This window comes from Canis lupus, chromosome 28 (assembly GCF_048164855.1).
Source record: "Canis lupus baileyi chromosome 28, mCanLup2.hap1, whole genome shotgun sequence".
Classification (NCBI taxonomy): domain Eukaryota; kingdom Metazoa; phylum Chordata; class Mammalia; order Carnivora; family Canidae; genus Canis; species Canis lupus.
The window spans coordinates 18,860,181-18,882,139 of record NC_132865.1 but is presented as its reverse complement, the minus strand read 5'-3'; the positions used below and the strand labels follow the sequence as shown (position 1 = coordinate 18,882,139).

At 36.3% G+C, this 21,959-nt stretch overlaps 1 long non-coding RNA gene across 2 annotated transcripts; it reads right to left on the bottom strand.

Moving 5' to 3' along the window:
• Window positions 1-339: 339 nt before the first annotated feature.
• Window positions 340-21,661, bottom strand: LOC140619968 (uncharacterized). 2 transcript variants are annotated; one of them, XR_012019725.1, is made up of 4 exons: window positions 21,573-21,660; window positions 15,345-15,407; window positions 3,461-3,565; window positions 340-559 (listed from the first exon to the last, which is right to left on the bottom strand). It is a non-coding gene; the product is annotated as an uncharacterized lncRNA (long non-coding RNA). The 2 variants fall into 2 exon arrangements; XR_012019726.1 differs by lacking the exon at window positions 15,345-15,407 and having other exon boundaries at window positions 21,573-21,661.
• Between the last annotated feature and the right edge of the window lie 298 nt (window positions 21,662-21,959).

The following is a 21,959-nucleotide window of genomic DNA, read 5'->3' as shown; positions in this document are numbered from 1 at the left end:
GGTCTGCAGGGGGGTGGCATTGGGAATTGTATACTGGTATTCCTTTCTTCCAGTAATACTTTCAATGGACACCACTGGATCAGGGTAGCATTTACATAGGTTTTCCTTGCAAGTCCCATCATGGTTTCTTTTCTTTTCTTTTTTTTTTTTTTTTTAAATTTATTTATTTACGATAGTCACACTCAGAGAGAGAGAGAGAGAGGCAGAGACACAGGCAGAGGGAGAAGCAGGCTCCATGCACCGGGAGCCTGACGTGGGATTCGATCCCGGGTCTCCAGGATCGCGCCCTGGGCCAAAGGCAGGCGCCAAACCGCTGCGCCACCCAGGGATCCCTCCCATCATGGTTTCTGATGTTGCAGATGGCATTTGTAAATGTCATTAGTTTATTTTTATTTGATCATTTATACACCATCTTATTCTTGCTTCTGTTAATCCATAGTTTGAAAACCAAAGATGTTTAAAGTGACTATTCTCTTTTGACCATGGACCTTCTCCAATGGGGACTGGGAGTAGGCATTGATTCTCTCTCTCCCTGTCACCATTTCTGACTTCTGAAGGACTTTAAGAAAAAACAAAGATTAATCAGTTTTCCAGAAGTTATAACCTACCCCCAAAAAGCATGCACTTGCTCTTCAGGTTCTTGTAAGGACTTAGGTACAAATTAGGAAAAAATGCCAGCTAAGGACTCCTTCCTTTGTACTATGTCCAGGGAAAGAGATCTGACAATATCCCCGGCAAAGTGCTCTATAAACACCCTCCTTTTTTAACCTAGCGGTAAGGAGTTACATGCAGAAAAATAGCTGCTTGAAACCCTTTGCCCCCATGTTAAGATTGCTGCCAAAGCTTTTGCCTTAGTTTGCTTCAACAAGAATAAACTATGCAAAAGCTCTGGAGTTCTCAGGCAATGTGACTGCCTGCCCTGCTTGTTTAAGGTCATTAAAATCTTGGCCTTTGCCAAAAGACTTAGAGCAGAACCATCCTGTTCTTGGAGTGACTTGTAATTTTGCTTAGGTCACAGACTTTTTAGTGGCCAACAGCATTAAAATGGGTCATTTTAATTGGTGTTAAGTATAAACAAGATGCAAAGAGTATGTGTGATAATTTTAAAGTTCTGTTTATAATGAAGATAGTTTGCTTAATTGCTAATACATTTACATTCATGAATTATTAAAAATAAAAACATATTTCCTACTATCCCTGTCAGATAAAAGAAGGATGTTATACTCTAAATGCTATTTCTTCAGAGATTTTCTTTATTGAGTCCTACAAAGCTTTCACATTTATCCTGGATGCATTTGTGACTATATTCATATAGCCAAAAAGACAGGAGGAGTTGTGTAATTATCTCGTGAGTTCAAGGCTGTCAGAACAACCTGTTAGGGCAATAAAAGCAAAACCATTTTCAAGTCATCATTGGTTGATTAATTATTTTGAACTGAAATGTCCAGTAACTCTTGCATTTGTTTTGGTTAAAGATAAAAGATCATTTTTATCTTGTTATAATTAACTATTTTGTCTCTGATGAAGTACAGAAATTGCACTAGTATTTTTGCTTCTTGAACAGTCTATTATGACTGCTTAGAAAGCATAGAACAGGGATCCCTGGGTGGCTCAGCACTTTAGCGCCTGCCTTTGGCCCAGGGCGTCATGCTGGCATCCCTGGATCTAGTCCCACTTTGGGCTCCTTGCGTGGGGCCTGCTTCTGCCTGTGTCTCTGTCTCTCACTCTCTCATGAAAAAAAAAAAATCTTAAAAAAAAAAAGCAAGCATAGAAGAGATTATGGCTCAATTTTATACTACAATTACAAAAGTTGGGGAATGTTTCATGTTCTGCTCTATAAGCCAAGCCAATATAATACATTTGTTTGTAAATAATTCTGCATCAAGGTTTATGAACCTATTCATCTTCTTCCTTTTTGAAAAATAAGATATCTGTAGGTCCTATCCAACTACCTACAGTATATATTTTAGTCATAATTACATTAATAATGTTTAGATGGTAAAAATATTTCTTGTGGTACTAAGTGGCCTACTATATTGCTTCAATTGACATTCCTAGGAGAAAATAAGGCCAAGGGCCTGGTGGGGATATGAGTAGGGCTGGGTGAGGTAGTGCAGAGGCAGGAAAGGTAATGAGGGATGGTAGTGGTATGGGTGACTGGTGTTGTAACATGTGCCAAGAACTTTTCAAATGTTATATTAATCCTCTTTTATAATGTGAGACCAATATTCTATCCATTTTAAATATAGAAACACTAAAGTTCACAAAATTTGCTTAAGATCTCAAATTAGTAAGTTACAGTTGAGGTTTTAACGCTTTTTCCTGACCCCAAAGTTCACATTTATTCTTTGTGGTTGTGGCTGCTTTCAAGGATTGGGATAATTCAAGAAGATGGCATTGTGCCAAAGTCATTTTTTAAGTCTGAAGAAAATCAGGAAGATTCTGGGAAGTTTTATTTGTATATGTAATTTAATCTACTGGGACATATACTGACTCTTAGGCATTTCATTAAACAAATATTTATTAAACACCAATTAAGTGTCAGGCATTTTTTCTAGGTGAAGACAAAGCACTGAATCAGATACATGCTTGCAATGATACTGAGGAAATTCTTATCTAGTTCTGATTTAAGAAGTTAAACTGCCTAAATACTACTAAACAGTATTATTTAGGACAGAACACTATGAAGAAGTAGCTATCATGCCCTTTAAGCCCATCTGTGAATTCATCCCATTTAACCAGATGACAATAGGCTTACTACAACCTTATATCCTGTCTATATTCCACAGTGATTCTCTGGAACCCTATGATTAAGCATCCTGAGGTTTCTATCTATTCCAAGTAACTGGCTCTTATTACCAACTACTTCTGCGTCATTGCTTATCCAGTGTCAGTAACATTAGTACCCCAAATTCTAAGTATAATTTGGTTTTGCCTAAAACATTTTGCCTATAAACATTCAAAAGTTTTACAAGGTAACAGGCACAGCTTTGAAGGTATCTGGCCAGATTGCCATGGACCACAGCCACCCTTATTCTTCATCCCCATCCCTTCCCACAACTTGCTAAATTATATTTGCATGAATTCACTTACCTTCCAAGACATATCTACTTTTTTTCTGAGAGAATTCGAACCCTTTTTCAGATGCTCAGGTAGGAGGATCCACAGTGAAAATATCTAATAATCTGCTCACCTCCAACCTGGCTGCCTTCTAAGGGAAGACTGTTCTTATAGTTTCAGTAATGATCCTTACTACCATCCTCGCCCTGGACAGTTGGTTGATTCAAAATTCTATAACTTCTACTCTAAGTATGGTAGCCAGTATGGTTTATCGGTACTATTCATTTGCATATAGTATTTTGAAACTCAGAATTTAAATTTCAAGAATAGAAATTATTTGAAAGAATGGTCAACTCTAGGTCAGGATTGAAATATAAGAGAACATATGAATGTTACTTGCCAGTGTTTACAGAAGTCCTGAGATATTTTGGAGCTCCCATGGTTTTATTTTTCAGCCTTCCCTCTAAAGTCTGTTGACAAAATGACTTCAGTCCCAAAAGGCGTCCTTCACCAGGTAGAGAAAGAAATTCCAAGATATTCTAAGTATCACTGTATATTTAATACAATCCCGATAAGTCTAATAAACTGAGATAATGAGATCTGGAAGATGAAAAATTAGAACATAGAAGCATTTTAAAGCTTTACAGCTAAGTAAAAAAGCTGCCCTTATATGGACAATTCTCTTAAATTCCCATTTCTTCCGTTGTAGTACTAAGCAACTGATAATACAGTTTAGGGAAAATGGATTCAGTAATCTCTATCATTTTAAGTGGCTTCTTTTAGTCAACAAACAAATTAGGTTAAAAAGTCTCTCTTAAAAACAATATTTTTGAGAAAGGACTTTTCATTAGAATAGATTTTTTAATCCCAGATCTAAATAATATTACTATAATCCATAAGTAAGTCCTAATGAAGTACTAGAAATCAACAGTGGTCAATCTCAGGATCCTTCCAGCTATTGGGTTGATATGTTCATTGTTTAGTTTGCTTTTGATAAATTACAGGATAAAAAAGAAATCAGTATTACTTGTTAAGAAGTGAGAAGTGAAAATCCTTAGATACTGATTTAGGTTCTCTTGAGCCACTTTATGGAGCTTCAAGAATGATTTGGAAATTTTATAGAAAAGACATTTTATACATTTTTTTGTCATTTCCTTTGGTGTAGAATTGCATTTTTTTGAATGTCATATTTAAAAATATTTTTCAAAAATAGTGCTGAGATTTTAGTAGTGGGATTTAAGGATTAAATGGATTACAGATTTTTAAAAAAGGAAATTGGCGGGGTATAAACTCAAGATGTATTGATCTTAGTTTTTCCACTGTGAACACAGTTTATTATCACTAGACACTTTGATTATACAATAACTTAGTTTTATGCATTTGATTTTCAAAACAAAAAATTACACAAAAATGAGATGAAAAAGTGTGTAATCTTTTGTGTTTGACTTTTTTTTTTTTTAACTTAGCCTAATGTTGAGGCTCTTTTCTGTTGTGTTTATTAGCAGTTTACTTTTATTGAGTCATAGTATTCCAATAGTGTAGATTTTTTTTTTCATCTCTCTGGTGTAAAAACTTAGGAGTGGAATTTCTGGGTTGTAGGATATAGGTAGAGTGTATATGGTAAGGTTTGGTAGGTAAGACACTGCCAGCCAAACTGTTTTCCAAGGTAGCTGTACCATTTCACATTCCATTGGCAATGCAGGAGTCTAGGAGTTCCAGATCAACAACACTTCATATTGTTAGTTGTTTGAATGTTATTCTGGGGGTATTAATATTACTACTATTGCTGCCACCACCACCACCCCTGGTAATTACTAATTTGCTAAAGTTTTAAATTATGGATTAGCACATGTCAAAAATATGCCTCTACTGAAAAGTCACAATAAAGGCAAATCTTATTTGAGCTCTCAGTCTGGTCAGCTACTAAAACAGACTTGGAATATATGAGCTGTAGTTTTATTGTATTAAAATATTTTCCTTTTCATAAGGTGAAATATTAAAGGGTAGTAGTTTCAGTTTGATAATTCAAATGCTGTCATTTTAATGTGTCTTACCATAAATCTATATTATAGATTCTGTGTCATCCCTCATATCTTGGATAAAAATGCTTTGGTCTCCTTTCTAACTTGGAAATCATGTATGCATGTCTGTTTTTCTTCTGCTTCTTGGAGTGGGTTGGTAATAAAATTTTTACTCATTTTTTTACATTAGCATTCTTTCAATTCTATATTATACAAGGCAATCCAGCTGTTGGAAACTTTTTAATGATGTATAATATTCTCACAAAGCTTTCATTCTTTCACTTTTGTAGATGGAGTTTCACTAAATTAAGAAGTGAATGATCATATTTGACAGATAATGTTTAGAAGAAGTCTGTACAAAATTCTTCTGTTAGTAAAGGTACCTATCACTCACTATGATTATGATCTTTAAGTGATTATTTGTTTCAAAATAGTATGACCTGTAACAAGTATTTGACTTATTTATTATTTTAAAACTATGCAAGATGCTAGTTCCATAAGGAGTTTACAATTCAGTGAAAGAGAAAACCCCCAAATCCTAGTAATTTAAATTAGTATATAGTGTAGACAGGAATCCTTTCTTTCTCTTGTTTTCTTGCATATGAAAAGAGCTTAGTATATCTGCCTATGGGGTTTCTTGTTTCTCCTGTGCAAAGAGACAGAGTGAACATTCTGCTAGTGAGCATTTGTTGTTGATTCACATTTCTTAGTTAGATGGAGTGAAAATACCATAGAACTTGAGCATGTGGGGTATGGTTATTCTGCTCTTTTTGCACCAACAGGAAGCAGAGGCCTAAGTACAATCCAACTGTGGACTTAAACTTTCTCTAGTATGGGCTGTCCCAAGGTGTGAGTAAAGGAATGAAAGGTAGCAGCATGCCCATGTGGGCTTTCTTTCTGAGCTGTTTCTTCTATCTGCCTTTATTAGTTAAGTAATGGTGACATTTTGGTTTCAATTGCTGACTATTGCCTTTTTCTAAGTTGACTCAACACCCATATGGGGAACTACATGTCATTTATTAGAACCCCACAAAGACTCTAACTAATGGTACACATCAGGAGCTGTATTGACATAAAAGAGGACTGTTAAATGACAGCTTATTAGTCACTGAAATATTTACTCTTACAGACTATCTCTTGAACTAGATTGTCAGTATGGAAGCTGTCTTCTTGTTCAAAGTTATTTTGTGCCCCTACCTGTGAGAAGGCTCTACATTTTGCACTATTGAGTTTGGTTGTGGCCTTGTGATTTACTTTGCCAACAATCTGTGAGTGGAAGTGACAGGGTACATTTCTGGACAGAGCCAGCACATGGTTTCTTACTTTTCCTTACTTCTGCAATCATGGAAGCATGTATTTAACAGGAGCCTCTGTCTAAGCCATGAAGACCATGTGGAACAAAGCCCCTTGAAAATTTGCGTTGGACATGCAACATGAGAATACATTTATTGCTTTAAGCTGCTGAGGTTTGGGAATTTGTTAGCACAGCATATATACTATACTGACTCACAGTTTCCTACTCCTTCTAAAAGAAATTTACTGGTCAAATACATTGTGACTTTGGATGTTAATGGGAGATCTCACTGTTTTTAAGAACAGTTTTGTCTGCAGTAGGCAAGGATAGGAAGGAGCTCTACATTAAATGGAAGTTTTTATCATATAACATATACCTATTTCTGAGGAGTCAAATGAGCCATTCATGTTTGTTTATATCAGATTACCCAGTAGAGATCAGAATGTATGTGAACTGCCACAGGCAACTACGTGTTGATAGTGGAGTAAGCAAAAGGAACTAAAAGCTGGGGAGGGCATAGGTAATTAAGAGCATGACCACTGTCCAAAAATGATGACTTCTGAGTGAGTGGTGGTTTCAAAAGAGAGAGAGAGAAAGAGAGAGAGAGAGAGAGAGAGAGAGAGAGAGAGAAATCTGCAAATAATCTAGTTAGCAAGCCCTAACACATTCCGTTTGGTTAGAATTCATAATTGACTGTTTATATGTATCCTTACTTTATTCTCCTTTAGCTATACTTGACATTTTTATTTTTCCTTTTGTATTATGTTGATTTTCAAAAATACAAATACTAGCACATTAGAACTTGTAAGGCAACTAAGAAACATGTTCAATGTTTTATAAGTGTTCGGTTTATGATACCTTCTCTAGTTTTCTTAATTTTAGTCTCACATTACTGGCACACCAAATCACAATGCAAAAGGGCAGATGTTGAGTTTCTGATGTTTATCTTTAAGTGCTTTATCTCTATTTGATATGGCACACACATCAATGAGATGAAGGATAAACATCATGATCATCACCATAGATGCAGAAAAAACATTTGACAAAATTCAACATTTATTCATGATAAAAACTCTCAACAAAGTGGGCTTAAAGGGAACTGACCTCAACATAGTAAAGGCCATATATGGCAAATCCACAGCTAACATAATGGTAAAAAACTAAAAGCTTTTCCTCTAATATCCATAAAAAGACAAGGATACCCACTCTTGCCACATATACAATATAGTATTGGGAAGTTCTAAGCAGAGAAATTAATTAGGTGAGAAAAATCAAACAAAAGGTATTCAGAAAGTAAAACTGTCACTATTTGTAGATTATATTATATACAGAACTTCCTAAAGATTCCACCAAAAGATTGTCAGATCTAATAAATTCATTAAAATTTCTGAACATAAAAAAAAATCAATAAACAAAAATCCAAATTTCTCTACACTAATAGCAAACTATAAGAAAGAAATTCAGAAAGCTCAACTTAAAATTGCATCAAAAAGAATAAAATGCCCAGGAATAATTTTAACCAAGGGGTAAAAGATATGTACTCTGAAAACTATTAGAAAACAATGAATGAAAATAAGTCACAATTAAATGCAAAGAGATTCTTCCAACCCATTAGTGTGGAATATTGTTAAAGTGTCCATAATATCCAAAGCAATCTATAGATTCAATGAAATCTCTATTAAAATTCTAATGACATTTCTGGCAAAAATAAAACAATCCCATAATTTATATGGAATCATGAAAAACTCAGTAGTCAAAGAAATTTTAAGAAGAACAAAGCTGGAGGCATCACACTTCCTGATTTCAAGTTGTGTTATAAAGCTATAGCTCAAAATGTATTATTACAAAAAGATACAGAGCACCTGGGTGGCTCAGTCCTTAAGGGTCTGCCTTCAACTCAATCCATGGTCCTGGGATTGAGCCTTACATTGGCCTTCCTGCTTGGTGGGGAGCCTGCTTCTCTCTCCTTTTGCCACTTTCCCTGCTTGTGCTTGTGCTCTCTCTCTGTGAAATAAATAACTTTTTTTTTTGAGGGGGGGATAGATATAGATCAGTAGAACAGAAAAAAGAGCCCAGAAATAAATCCATGCAATATGGTAAATTAATTAATGAAAAAGGAACTAAAAATATAAAAGGGAAAGAATAGCCTCTTCAATAAATGGTGCTGGGAAAATTGGACAGTCACAGGTAAACTAATCAAACTGGACCACTTTCTTACACCATATTCCGAAACTCAAAATGGATAAAAGACTTGAACACAATATATTTGAAATCATAGAACTTCTGTACAAAAACCTAGTAGTAAGCTCCTTGATATCAACCTTAGCCATGAATTTTTTGGATTTGACAACAAATGCAAAAGCAACAAGAGCTAAAATAAGTAGGACTATATTAAGTTTAAAAACTTTTTCACAACAAAGCAAACCAACAAAGTGGTTAAAAAGGCAACCTACTGAATGAGAGAAAATATTTGCAAATCATATCTGTTAAGGGGTTAATAACCAAGGTAAAGAGCAATTCAATAGCAAAAATTCAACAATGAATTAAAAATAGGCAGAGGATCTGAGTAGACATTTTTCCAAAGAGGGCATGCAGATGGCCAACAGGTATATGAGAAGGTTCTCAACACCACTAATCAGAGAAGTTTAAATCAAAATACAAGGGGATAGCATTTTACACCTGTTAGAATGTCTATTATCAAAAAGAATTAACAAGCGTTGGTGAGGAAATGGAGAAAGGGAGACCTTACACACTGCTGGTAGAAATGTAATTTGGTGCAGCCCCTATGGAAAACAGTATGGAGGTTTCTAAAAATTAGATATAGGACTACCACATGATCTAGCAATTTCATTTCTGGGTATTTATCTAAAGAAAATTAAAACACTAACTCAAAAGACATATGCACCCCATGTTCATTGCAGTGTTATTTATAATAGTCAAGACATGGATGCAACTTAAGTGTCCATCTATGGACAATTGATAAAAAAAATCTGATATATATGTACAATGGAATATTTAATCATAAAAAGGAAATATTGCCATTTGCAGCAGCTTGGAGAGACACTGAGGACATCATGCTAGATGAAGTGCCAGACAAAGAGAGATACTATAGGATCTCACTTATATGTGCAATCTAAAACAAAAATAATAGCCTTTTAGATACAGAGAATAGATTGGTGGTTGCCAAAAATGGGGATAGATGGGCAATATTGATGAAGTGAATCAAAAGGCCAAATTTCCAGTTATAAGTCAGTCATTGGTGTTGTAAAAGAATCCAAGATAGTGATGTAGGAAGACTGTGAACTCACCTCTTCCATTAAAACACCGAATCTATACCTACATAAAAAGCAATTCCTCCTCAAGAACTGAGGCTGTCTGAATAGCTTCTGCACAGCAAAAGAGAGACACTACCTAGAGAACAAAAGGAGACATGGAGACACGGCAAGGATGAAAACCCTACCCCTGATGCTGCTGTGAACTGCAGTGGGAAAGGATAGCACTGAGGGACTGGGAACAGTCATCTGGTCTGGAGCATAGAAGGGAAAAAAGAAGTGCTGTGTTTACATGGGCAACTAAAATTAAAGGAACCAGCTCCTAGAGCAGCTGCCAAATGGTGGAAGAACGGCAGAAATGCTCTCTAGGATCAGAGGTGCTAGCTAGTGCTATTATTTTTGTTCCCCTTCCATCCCGATAGCTTAGACAGAAGCAGGGTCCAAACACTAAAGTTGGACTGCCACCTCAGTGAGCCCCAGGCCTCTAGCCCACACTGCCATATGAAAGCAGCCCCCATAGTCGATGCCCATGTAAGCTCTAGCCAGCTCACTAAGGTGGTCCTAGTGTGGCACACACTGGACCATTCTTGGACAGCTTCAGCTGTGGACACACTTGGAACATTCTTGGACAGCTTCAGCCATGTTTCCAAGGCAACATAAATGAAAAGCACCAGGACATTTTAGGCCTATACTCACAACTCCAAATCACTTACCAGGGCACCTCCCCACCCCACAAAGAGCGCCAAGCCCCCCCAGCCTGCCATCACTTTAGTCCAGCCATGTAGCCAGGGTACACATAGTATGGAGTGCCCTAAGACTCCCTAGCCCATGGTCACTTAAGCTCCAACCACCTGCCATGCTTCCCCCCGGAGCAGATCACCCAAGGACCTCTCAAGCTTACACCTGCTTCAGTTTCAGCTGTCCCACCAGGGTAACCTCAGTACAGAATGCCCCAGAACCTTCAGTTCACACTTGGTACAGCTCCAGGCAGCCAGCCAAAGCTGCCAGATACACAGAGTCTACAAAGGGGGATGTTTCTATACAAGACCATTCCTTCTATACCAGAGGATGTAGATGTGCCACTTAATTCATAGACACAAACACAGAAAAGATAAAACAAAATGAGGATACAGAGGTATAAGTTTCAAATGGAAGAACAAGACAAATTCAGAAATTAAGCAATCTACCTGATAAAGCATTCAAAGTAATGGTCATAAAGATACTCACCAGACTTGAGAGAGGAGTGGATGATTTCAGTGAAAATAAAGAGATAAAGAAAGAGCCAATAAGAGTTGAAGAACATAACTGAAATAAATTACCCTAGAAAGAATCAACAGTGGATTATGGAATACAGAAAAATGGATCAACAATCTGGAACAGGGTAATGGAAAGCACCAAAGCTGAAGAACAAGAAGAAAAATTAGGATAGGTTAAGGGATCTCTGGGGCAACATCAAATGTACTAAAAATGATACTATAGGGATCCCAGATGGAGAAGGGAGAAAGAAGCAGATAACTTATTTGAAGAAATACCTGAAAACTTCCTTAACCTGAGGAAGGAAAAAGACACTTAGATCCAGGAAGCACAGAGAGTCCCTAACAAGATGAACCCAATGAGGTCAACACGAAGATTCATAATATTTTAAATGTCAAAGAGTGAAAATAGAGAATTTAAAAGTAGCCAGAGAAAAGCAAACAGCTACAGACAGTAGTCCCCATAAATCAGCTTATTTTTCTGCAGAAAGACTGAAAGTCAAAAGGGAGTGGCATGATACATTCAAAGTTCTGAAAGGAAAAAACCTATAACTAGGAATAGTTTTCCGAGCATGGTTAGCATTCCGAATTGAAAGGTAAAGTTTCCCAGAAAAATAAGAGTTAAAGGAGTTCATTACCACTAAGCCAGCCTTACAGGAAATGTTAAAGGGAATTCTTTAACTGGAAAATAAAAGGCCATAACTAGTAGAAAACTATAGAAGGAAAAAAAATTCCCTGGTAAAAGCAAACATACCACAAAGGCAGCAGTAGGTCAAACACTATAAAAGCTAGTATGAAGGTTAAAAGACAAAATTAGGAAAATAAATATCTAAATAGTTAAGGGACTAACAATGTAATAAAGAAGGCATAAAATAGGACATGATATACATAATCATGGTAATAAGAGTAAAAATGTAGTGCTTTTAGAATGTGTTTGAACTTAAACACCCACTTAATATAGACTGCTATATATTTAAATGTAAATGTTATATATTTACTTCTATGTTTATTGTAGCATTATTTACCAAAGTCAAGATGTGGAAACAACCTAAGTGTCCATCAATAGATGAATGAATAAAGATATGGTATATATATGCAATGGAATATCACTCAGCCATATAATGGGTTCTTGGCATTTGCAACAACATAAATAGACCTATAGGGTAATATACTAAGTGAAAGAAGTCAGAGAAAGACCAATATGTAATTTCACTTACATGTGGAATCTGAAAAACAAAAATAAGATTTTATATATATATAGTCATCGGAATAGATGCAGAAAAAACATTTGACAAAAGTACAACATCTGTTCATAATAAAAGCTCTCACAAAGTGGGTTTAAAAGGAACATACTTCAACATAATAAAGCCCACATATGGAAAAATGCATCACTATTAGTATACCCACTTGTGAAAAACAGATTCTGAAAAATAGATTCTCTTCTAAGATCAGAAACAAGACAAAAGATACCTGCTTTCACTGTATTCACTTTTTTTTTTTTTTTGGCATAGCATTAGAATTCTAGCTACAGAAATCAGACTAGAAATGAAAGACTTTGGTATTGGTAAAGAAGTATAAGGGTTACTAATTACAAATGACATAACACTATATAGAGAAAATGTTAGACTCCATCAAAAAACTACTAGAACTGATATATGAATTCAGTAAAGTGGCAGGATACAAAATATACAGATATCTGTTGTATTTTTATATACTAATAATGAAGTAGCAGAAGAAATTAAGAAAACAATTCCATGAATGGATAAAGCAACTTGTAAAAGAAAAGAGTTGATGGTATCACAATGATTTCAAGACATACTACAAAGCTGTAATAATCAAAATATCATGGTATGGCATGGTAGCGGCACAAGAATAGACACATAGATTAATAGAACAGAATGGAGAGCCCAGTAATAAATCCATACTTATAAGTTAATGAATCTGCAACAGAAAACACAAGGATAAACAATGGGGAAAAGACCATCTCTTCAACAAATGATGCTGGGAGAACTGGACAACTACGTCAAAAGAATGAAATTGGACCATTTTCTTACATCATATATAAAAATAAACTCAAAATGTATTGAAGATCTAAATGTGAAACCTGAAAATATAGAACTTAGGAAACATAGGGAGTAATTTCTTTGACTTTGGCATAGAAAAACATTTTTTTCTAGAGATGTTCCTCAGGCAAGGGAAACAAAAGCAAAATTAAACTACCAGGACTACACCAAAATGAAAAGGTTTTGCACAGGGATGGAAACCATCAACAAAAAAGACCCTTCTGAATGGAAGAAGATATTTGCAAATGATATATCCATTAAGGGGTTAATATTCAAAATACTTAAGTGACTTGGGCAGAGGACCCAAATGGACATTTTTCCAAAGAATACCTACAGGTGTCCAACAGATATGTGAGAAGATGCCCAACATTGCTAATCATCAGGGAAATACAAATCAGAACCACAATGATACACCACCTCACAGCTGACAGAATGGTAGCATTAACAAAACAAGTGTTGGCCAAGCTGTGGAGCAAAAGGAACCCTCATGCACTATTGGTAGGAATATAAATGGGCACTGTCACTATGGAAAATAGTGTGGGGGTTTTTCAGAAAATTAAAAATAGCAATACCACATGATCCAGTAATTCCAGTATTGGGTATTTACCCAAAGAAAAGGAAAACAGTAATTTGAAAAGATATGTACATCCCTATGTTTACATTATTTGCAATAGGAAAGATATGGGAGTAGTCCAAATGTCCATCTATGAACTGGGAAAGCAGTGGTGTATATGTACAGCAGAATATTACTCAGCCATAAGAAATGAGATCTTGCTATTTGCAACAACATGGATGGACCTAGAGATACAACATTAAGTAAAAAATGTTAGAGAAAAAGAAATACCATAGGATCTCTCTTATATGTGGAATTTGAGAAACAGAGAAAGAAAAAAAAAAAAGACAAAAACCCCTCTCTGAAACAGAAAACTGGTTGTTTCCAGAGGGGAGGGGAAGTATGTGTGTGTGGGGGGGGGAGGGGGATGATTGAACTGGATAAAGGGGACTAAGAGTACACTTGTCATGATGGGCCCATGAGGAGTAATGCATAGAATTACTGAATCATATTGTAGATTTGGAAGTATAAATTATACTCCAATTAAAAAAGGACCACCATCATGATAGTTGAGATATAAAATATATAAAGTTCACGATGTAATATACAGCCTGGTAACTGGAGTTAATACTGTATTACATGTTTAAAAGTTGCTAAGAGTAGATTTAAAAAATTCTCATCACACACACAAAAAATCTGTGTTAATGATGGAGGTTACATTAGATTTACTGTGGTTATTTCTCAATATACAAAAATTGAATCATTATTTTTTTTACCTGAAACTAATAATGTATTTGAATTATGCCTCAATAAAAAGGAAAACTCAATTAAAATGGATTATTGAGGATAGTTTTGTTGGAAGGAGTTATATTTGAGTTCTGATTGTCCTGGACTACTAAACAAAGCCATAGATAATATAGTCTTACACATGCAAATAGAGGTACCTCAGAACCAGTTTTTTGTAAACTGCAGTTGGCCCCTACCTCCACCAGGAGGCTAAGGGGTAGAGGGTACATTTCTATTGAGACCGTTATTTTGGGGGTATATAAAAATAAGGAGCATAGACAGACTTTTTCTTCATCTTAAGTCCAGTGATTTCAGAGAACTTTGGTGCCCATCAGCTTGGTGCTTTAAGGGGGCTAATATCAGACTCTGTTCTCATGAAAAATCTCTAGGGGAGATCATGATTGGCTGCTGCTTAGATTGTAGAGGAAAGAAAATGGGTTGCAATATTTACACCAGGACAAAGGATGCTTGAGTGTTTCCCACTGACCATTTGAGGGCTACGTGGTAGAGTTAAAATGAGGGATCATCTTTGATCCTGCTTAAGAGGATATTCTAGAGAGGCAATGTGACTCTACCAGAGAGGACTGCCTACTTCTGGGCTGGGAAGAAAGATAAGCAAATGATGGAGAGGCAGATTTACCGAAGTCAAGGAAACCATATTTGGAAGTTCTCTTTATAGGGAAGGGCCTATAAAGACTCCATTCATTCCATCAGGCCCAAAGATAATCAATTCTGAATATATGATAATCCTTGAGGACACCAAGGTCACCTGAAGACAATACCAATAAAGTAAAACCCTTCCTTCCTCTCTACCTAGAAACAGTAGCATAAGTAGGGGAGAGGGGCACATGGGCTTTGGTGCTTATGAAGTACCACAGGAATGTGACTGCAAATTCTGATACAACCACTATAGCATATAGAGACAGTCAATGCCAACTGCCCAGATGCCATTTCCCCTTTAATACTGTTAACCTCATCCTCCTTAGGGAAATGGATAGGAAAGAAGGGTTATAAGACTAAAAAGGAAAGAAGCCAACCATACCCTTTTCCACAATTGCAAGCTTCCTACTGCAGAAGCACCAGGCTTATGTGATGAGAAATTAACCTGTAAACAAAGTTTAGAATTTTACATGCCGCACTACATTGGGTCTCATGATTCCTCTGATAACTCTTCTGGGACTTTTCATTTGTCACAATTAAAACCAACATCCTTTTCAAACCAACATCCTTTTCACTGGCCTACAACCCTGACTCTTACAGAGTGGTCCATGGATAATTCCTTCTCCCTTGAATGCTCTTTCCCAAATGTTTATATCCCAAATGTTCTTCCTCTTTATTTTTATTTATTTTTTTAAATAAATTTATTTTTTATTGGTGTTCAATTTGCCAACATACAGAATAACACCCAGTGCTCATCCCGTCAAGTGCCCCCCTCAGTGCCCGTCACCCACTCACCCCCACCCCCCGCCCCCTCCCCTTCCACCACCCCTAGTTCATTTCCCAGAGTTAGGAGTCTTTATGTTCTGTCTCTCTTTCTGATATTTCCCACACATTTCTGGTCTGTATTTAAAATTGCATCTCTATATGCCATACTCCTAACTTCCCTTATTCTGATTTTTCCCCTTAATATTTAACACATTAACATATGGTAGAATTTACCTATTATGTTTCTTGTCTGTCTTCTGAGACCATAATCCCCAAAGGCAGGGATTTTTGTTTTGTCTACCACTGTTTCCTTTTAGAATAATGCTTGCCACATAATAGGTGCTTAATAAATGCGCTGAGGTGATGTGTTGGACAAACTGTTCAAGTTTTATTTTTAATTACCAATTTATCTAAGTGCTGCATATGATTAAGGGCAGGCAAAAATCTCTGTAAAGTATATTATTTTATTGGCATTTATGTTTTTGCCAGTAAGGCCTCTGAACAAAATATGCAGTTATTCTAACTGGAGAATGAGTTTTAACTCATTGTTGTTTTAGATCTTCCTTCATTGAAATTATAGCAAACTATTTCATACTTACCCAAATGAACTTCTCTCCTGAGAGGCTAAGGAGATAAAGAAATTCCTCTAACAACTATATCAAACCTAGTGTCTGAAAGTTATGTGTACTGCCTTTTCCCCCAAGAAACTAACCTGATCTTTTACTTTGTTTTCATCCAAATTTGAATGTTTTCTTGTACAAACTCACTTGCTGTTGGCAAGTGGACCTTTTTCTAAGAAAGGCTAAATATGCTCATAAAAGAGATTCAAAGTACTTCTTGGACAACAAGTTTTATAAAACAGCATTTTGATGAGTTAAGTGTAAGTAAATCAGAAACAGATGGATTACATAGCTATTGAGACCCACACATTTAAAAAACAAGTGAAAAATTTGTGTTTTGTATTCTTAAATATAGAAATAACTTGTCTAGTTTGAAACTTTTCTAGTTTCTACTGTGTTTTGACTCAAAGTTCATGTTTTCCTGCGCTTTTTTGGTGTGAAACGTTTCCTATTTATAAACTTTCTTAATAACCTTTGCAGGGTAATCAAGTTGCTCTAGACTCCCAATTTTGAACCAAGGTAAACATTAATGCAATTAAGATACTCTAAAGTTATTCACATTTTCTTCTAATTTAATATAAGGGATGGTAAAGGATTTGTTTTTAGTGTTTTGATAAGTGGGAGTATTTTTTTGGTTACAAGGAATAGAGACATACACAGACTACTTTAAGAAATAGGTAGTCTATGAAGATAGAGACATGAAATTCATGTGCTTGGTCATAGCTACACACATGAACATCTCTAAGAGCATCATGGCAAATGGATGGCTAACAGCTGATCTTCCTCAAAGTTTTGCTAACGGCTTCTCTCTGCTCATCTGAACAATTTTTCCCCCTCACTTTGTTTATTATTGACTTCATAAATTCAGCCTCAAATGACCCACAGTAACTCCTGAGTTTTCTTTATAATTTTTAATCTCAGCTGCCACAGCTGTCGGCCTTAGACTCTATAGTTTTGAATTTTTGGAAGAGAACTCTGATCTAGCTTGATTTTTAATCCAGGTTGCTGATTACTCAATCATATGGCTGGGCTATCTGGTACAATCAGCTGTGATTGAGATAGCCTGGTTCCCTGTGTAAGAGTGAAGTGTATGGACAGGTATCAAGATTAGTGGCTCAAGTTTAAGTGTACCAAATACAAACTCCAGGATTCACCAGCCAGAACTGCTAGTAAAGTATTTGTCAAATATGTTCTTTGGGAAATAAATTATGTGTTACTCTTTTCAAGAAAAGAGATGTTTTAGATTTGAAATTTAGAACTCAAAAATATGGATGGCTTTCCAAGTACAGAATTCTATCTAATCTGTCTGGACTTTAAGAAACAACATCAATTATATGACTATTTAGGAGACTTGTGTTTGGAGATTGTTAATTATACTGTTTTAAATATAGTCTGTATTTTCCTAAGATCCTTGAATTTTTCCTTGAAAAAAATATTATTTGATCCATGCTAATTTCATAATGGGCTTTACATAAAAAAAAAATAAGACTTGAAAACCCATAGAAGATCCAAAAAAATCTGGTAACAATTGAAATATAGTTTCTATTTTGCCCAGAAAAGCAGAGGAGATAAATAATTTTAAATAGACAATTCTGATGCAGAAATTAGACAATAATCTGCTCCGTTATAAAGTTCAGGAAACCCATAAAAAATAATTTCCAGCATGGGAAAGCACACTGAATGAAACCAACAGGCAGACCGGAGTTCTGGCCTTGGCTTTGCCAGTTACTAGCTGGGCTATCTCATTTCTCTGGTAACAAGAATAAACTTGAACTACATGCCAGCTTGAGTTCTTCCCGACACTAAAGAGAACTCTAAATAAGGGATATCCAGGGCTATTGGACATGGCTGTACAAGTGGTTTATTGCACATTTCTAAGAAGTGACATTCTAAGGATTCTTACTCTAGTGTTCCACCAAGTAAATACCTTTATTGGTAGTTTTATGAAGAATAAGATTCCTTGCCAAGAGCTCAAAGAAGATGGTGGAGTAGAAAGATCCTAATATCACTTCTCCCATGGACATACTGAGTAGCTACATTTACACAGCTAACTCTGTAAATAACCCGAAGACTGGTAAACCAGGCCTTCCACAGTTAACGATAGGCTGGAGGCCATCCTGATAATGGTGGGAGGGGAAGAGGGAAAGGGGTTGTCAACCAAACCCCTAGTGGACTAGCCACAAGTGAGAGGGACATGACAAGCACAGAGAAGTGAGAGGATCAGACCTCACACCAGACATCTTAGGTATTGGGACTTGCAAGTCCCCATAACATCTGGCTTTGGAAACCAGTGGGGCTTAACTTCAGACGCCTTAAGAGAAACAGCAGAGCTTAGCATCAGAAACTAAAACTTAATGAGCTTAATACTAGGGTATCCAGAGTGTGATGGGAAACTGCGTCTCCATCCTTAAAAAACCAGCATAGTAACTTGGCCAGAGACTAGCAAAGAAGAAACAGTTTGAAAAGAGCCTCGGAGTATATGTTAGAAAGATTTATGGACTAATCTTAAATTATGTGCTGGAGGGGCAGGGATCTTTAGGAGATTTTGCCAGGAACAAAAATGCTAAGGGGTGCCACTTCTGTTTCCTTCCCCCAGCCTAGATAGCTGGAGGCTTGCAAGAGCCAGTTTTAATACTCTTCATCTACCTTGATAGCACTGAGTCCCTTCCCCTGTATTCTCCTGTGTACCTTCCCTATCTAACCTGCCCACCTCCGCAAGTTGTCCTTTCAAAGTGGTTCCTGCTTCACCATACCAGCTTGCAGCCAGCCTCTGCAAGGACCCATAACCACTCCAAGGGACTCTTGGAGGTAGTGGTGTGTGGGGGGGTTAACCTCACACACCTGTGGGCCTGAAGTTCCAGCAGCCTGGACATGCAGTAGTACAGAGACTAAGCCTAGCCCTTTGGTGTACCCACAACTATGCAGAGATGCTAATTATAGACTGCTAGGTTGACTGCTGCTCCCAACCACCAACAAGCCTCTCAAGAGTGCTGGGACCAATCCCTGCCCTGCAGGCAAAGCAGATCATTATAGCTGACTGGACTGAAGGTAATACTGGCTCAGCCATAACAGGAGATCATATGCAGCCCACAAAGAAGATGCTCCTGGAGTGAATGGTTCTGGAAACGGGATGGGGGAGTTATGCTACATGGCACCACAGGGTCTTTTATGTGCCAGGCCACTACTTTTAAGACCTAGAGACACAGCTGACCTACCTAGTACATAGAAATAAAGAAATAGACAAAGTGAGAAGATAGAAGAAATGTCCCAAACATAACATATAAAAATTATAGTAAAAAAGAGCTAAATGAAACATCTCAACAGTATACCTGATAAAGAATTCAAAATAATGATCAAAGATACTCAATGAATTTAAGAGTGAATCTCAGTGAGAACTTCAAAAAGGAGATAGAAATTAAAAAAAAAAAAAAGAAAAAAACAGCTGAAGACAAATAGAATATTTTTTAAAAAAATTCAGTTATTTATTTATTCATGAGAGACAGAGAGACAGAGAAAGAGGCACAGACACAGGCAGAGGGAGAAAGCAGGCTCCATGCAGTGAGCCTGACATGGGACTTGATCCTGGATCTCCAGGATCACACCCTAGGCCAAAGGCAGCGCTAAGCCCCTGAGCCACCCCCCCCCCCCCGGCCTGCCCATAATAACTGAATTTTTTTAAAAAAGAACACTACAGGGAATCTAGCAGATTAGAGAATGAAGAACAATGAAGAACAGGTCAGCAATTGTAAAGGCTAGGTAATGGAAAACACCCAAAATGAATAGAAAAAAAAAAAGAGTAGGTTAAGAGAACTCAGCAACATCACCAATTGTAATAATTTGTGCATTATAGGGAACTAAAAGGACAAGAGTGAGAAAAAGGGCAGAAGACCTATTTGAAGAAAGAGCTGGAAACTTTCCTAATCTGAGAAGGAAACATATCCAGATCCAGGAAGTACTGAGAGCCCCTAACAAGATAAGCCCAGGATATTAACATCAAGACATATAATAAGTAAAGTGGCAAAAATTAGTGATAAAAAATTTTAAAAGCAAAAGAAAAGAAAAACAGTTACATACAAGGGAACCCCATAAGGCTATCAGCTGATTTTTCAGTAGAAACTTTTTGGGCCAGAAGAGAATGGCATAATACATTCAATGTGCTGAAAACAAAACAAAACAAAAACAAAAACAAACCAATACCAAATCAAAACAAAACATCCTACAACTAAGAATACTCAACCCAGCAAGGGTATTATTCAAATAGAAAGAGCTAAAAGTTTTCCGGGTAAAAGTTAAGGAGTTCACCATCACTAAGCCAGTCTTACAAGCAATGTTAAAGGACTTCTTTAAATGGAGAATAAAAGCTATAAATAGAAAATTATGAGGGGATTTCACTCTTTGTTCACAAAATCAAACATATAGTGAAGGTAAATTAACCACTTACAAAGCCAGTATGGAGTTTAAAAACAAAGTGAATTCAATTATATCTACAAAAATTAGTCAAGAGATAGACAAAATGACAAAATATGATACACACAAAACATGGTGGGAGGTATAAAAATGTAATGCTTTAGGATGTATTTGAATTTAAGTGACCAGCAATATAAACTTCTGTGTGTATAAGATATATATACCCCCAATGATAACCACAAATTAAAAACCTAGGATATGCAAAAAATAAAGATAAGGAGTCTAAGAACAACACTAAAAAAAGCCATCAAATCACAAGGGAAGAGGGCAAGAGAAGAAAGGAACAGAGAACAGAAGAATTACATGAACAACTAGAAAACAACTAACGAAATGGCAATAAGTACATATAGATCAATAACTACTTTAAATATAAATGGAATAGATGCTACAATAAAAAGAAATAGGGAGATTGAGTGGATTAAAAATGGATTAAAAAGACCCATTTATATACTGCCTACAACAGATTCATTTCAGACCTAAGAAACATACAAAGCAAAAGTGAAGGCATGGATAAACATTTCATCCAAATGAAAGTGAGGGAAAAAAAAACCCCTGGGATAGAGTGCTTATATCAGACAAAGCCTATAGGGTGAGACAAAAAGGCACTACACAACAATAAAAGGAACAATGCAATAAGAGGATATGACAATTGTAAATATCAATGTACCCCAATATAGGAGCACTTAAATATAGAAGGCAAATACTAACAGAAATAAAAGGAGAAATTGATAATCCAATAGAGAATTTCAACATCTCACCTATATCAATGGATAGATCACCTAGACCTCCTCCCCACCCCCCAAAAAAAGTGAACAATGGCTTTGAATCACACACTGGACTAGATGGACCTAACAGATACAGTCCAAACATTCCATCCAAAAACAATACACATTCTTTTCACGTGTACATGGAACATTCTACAGGATAGATCACATGGTAGGCCACAACCAAGTCTCGATAAATTTAAGAATATTGAAATCATATCAAGCATTTTTACCAATCACAATAGTATGAAACTAGATATCAATGACAAAAAAATTCTGGAAAAAATATATGGAGGCTAAAAAACGTGCTATTCAAGAATGAATAGGCCAACTAAGAAATAAAAGAGGAAATTAAAAATACTTAGGACAAATGAAAATGAG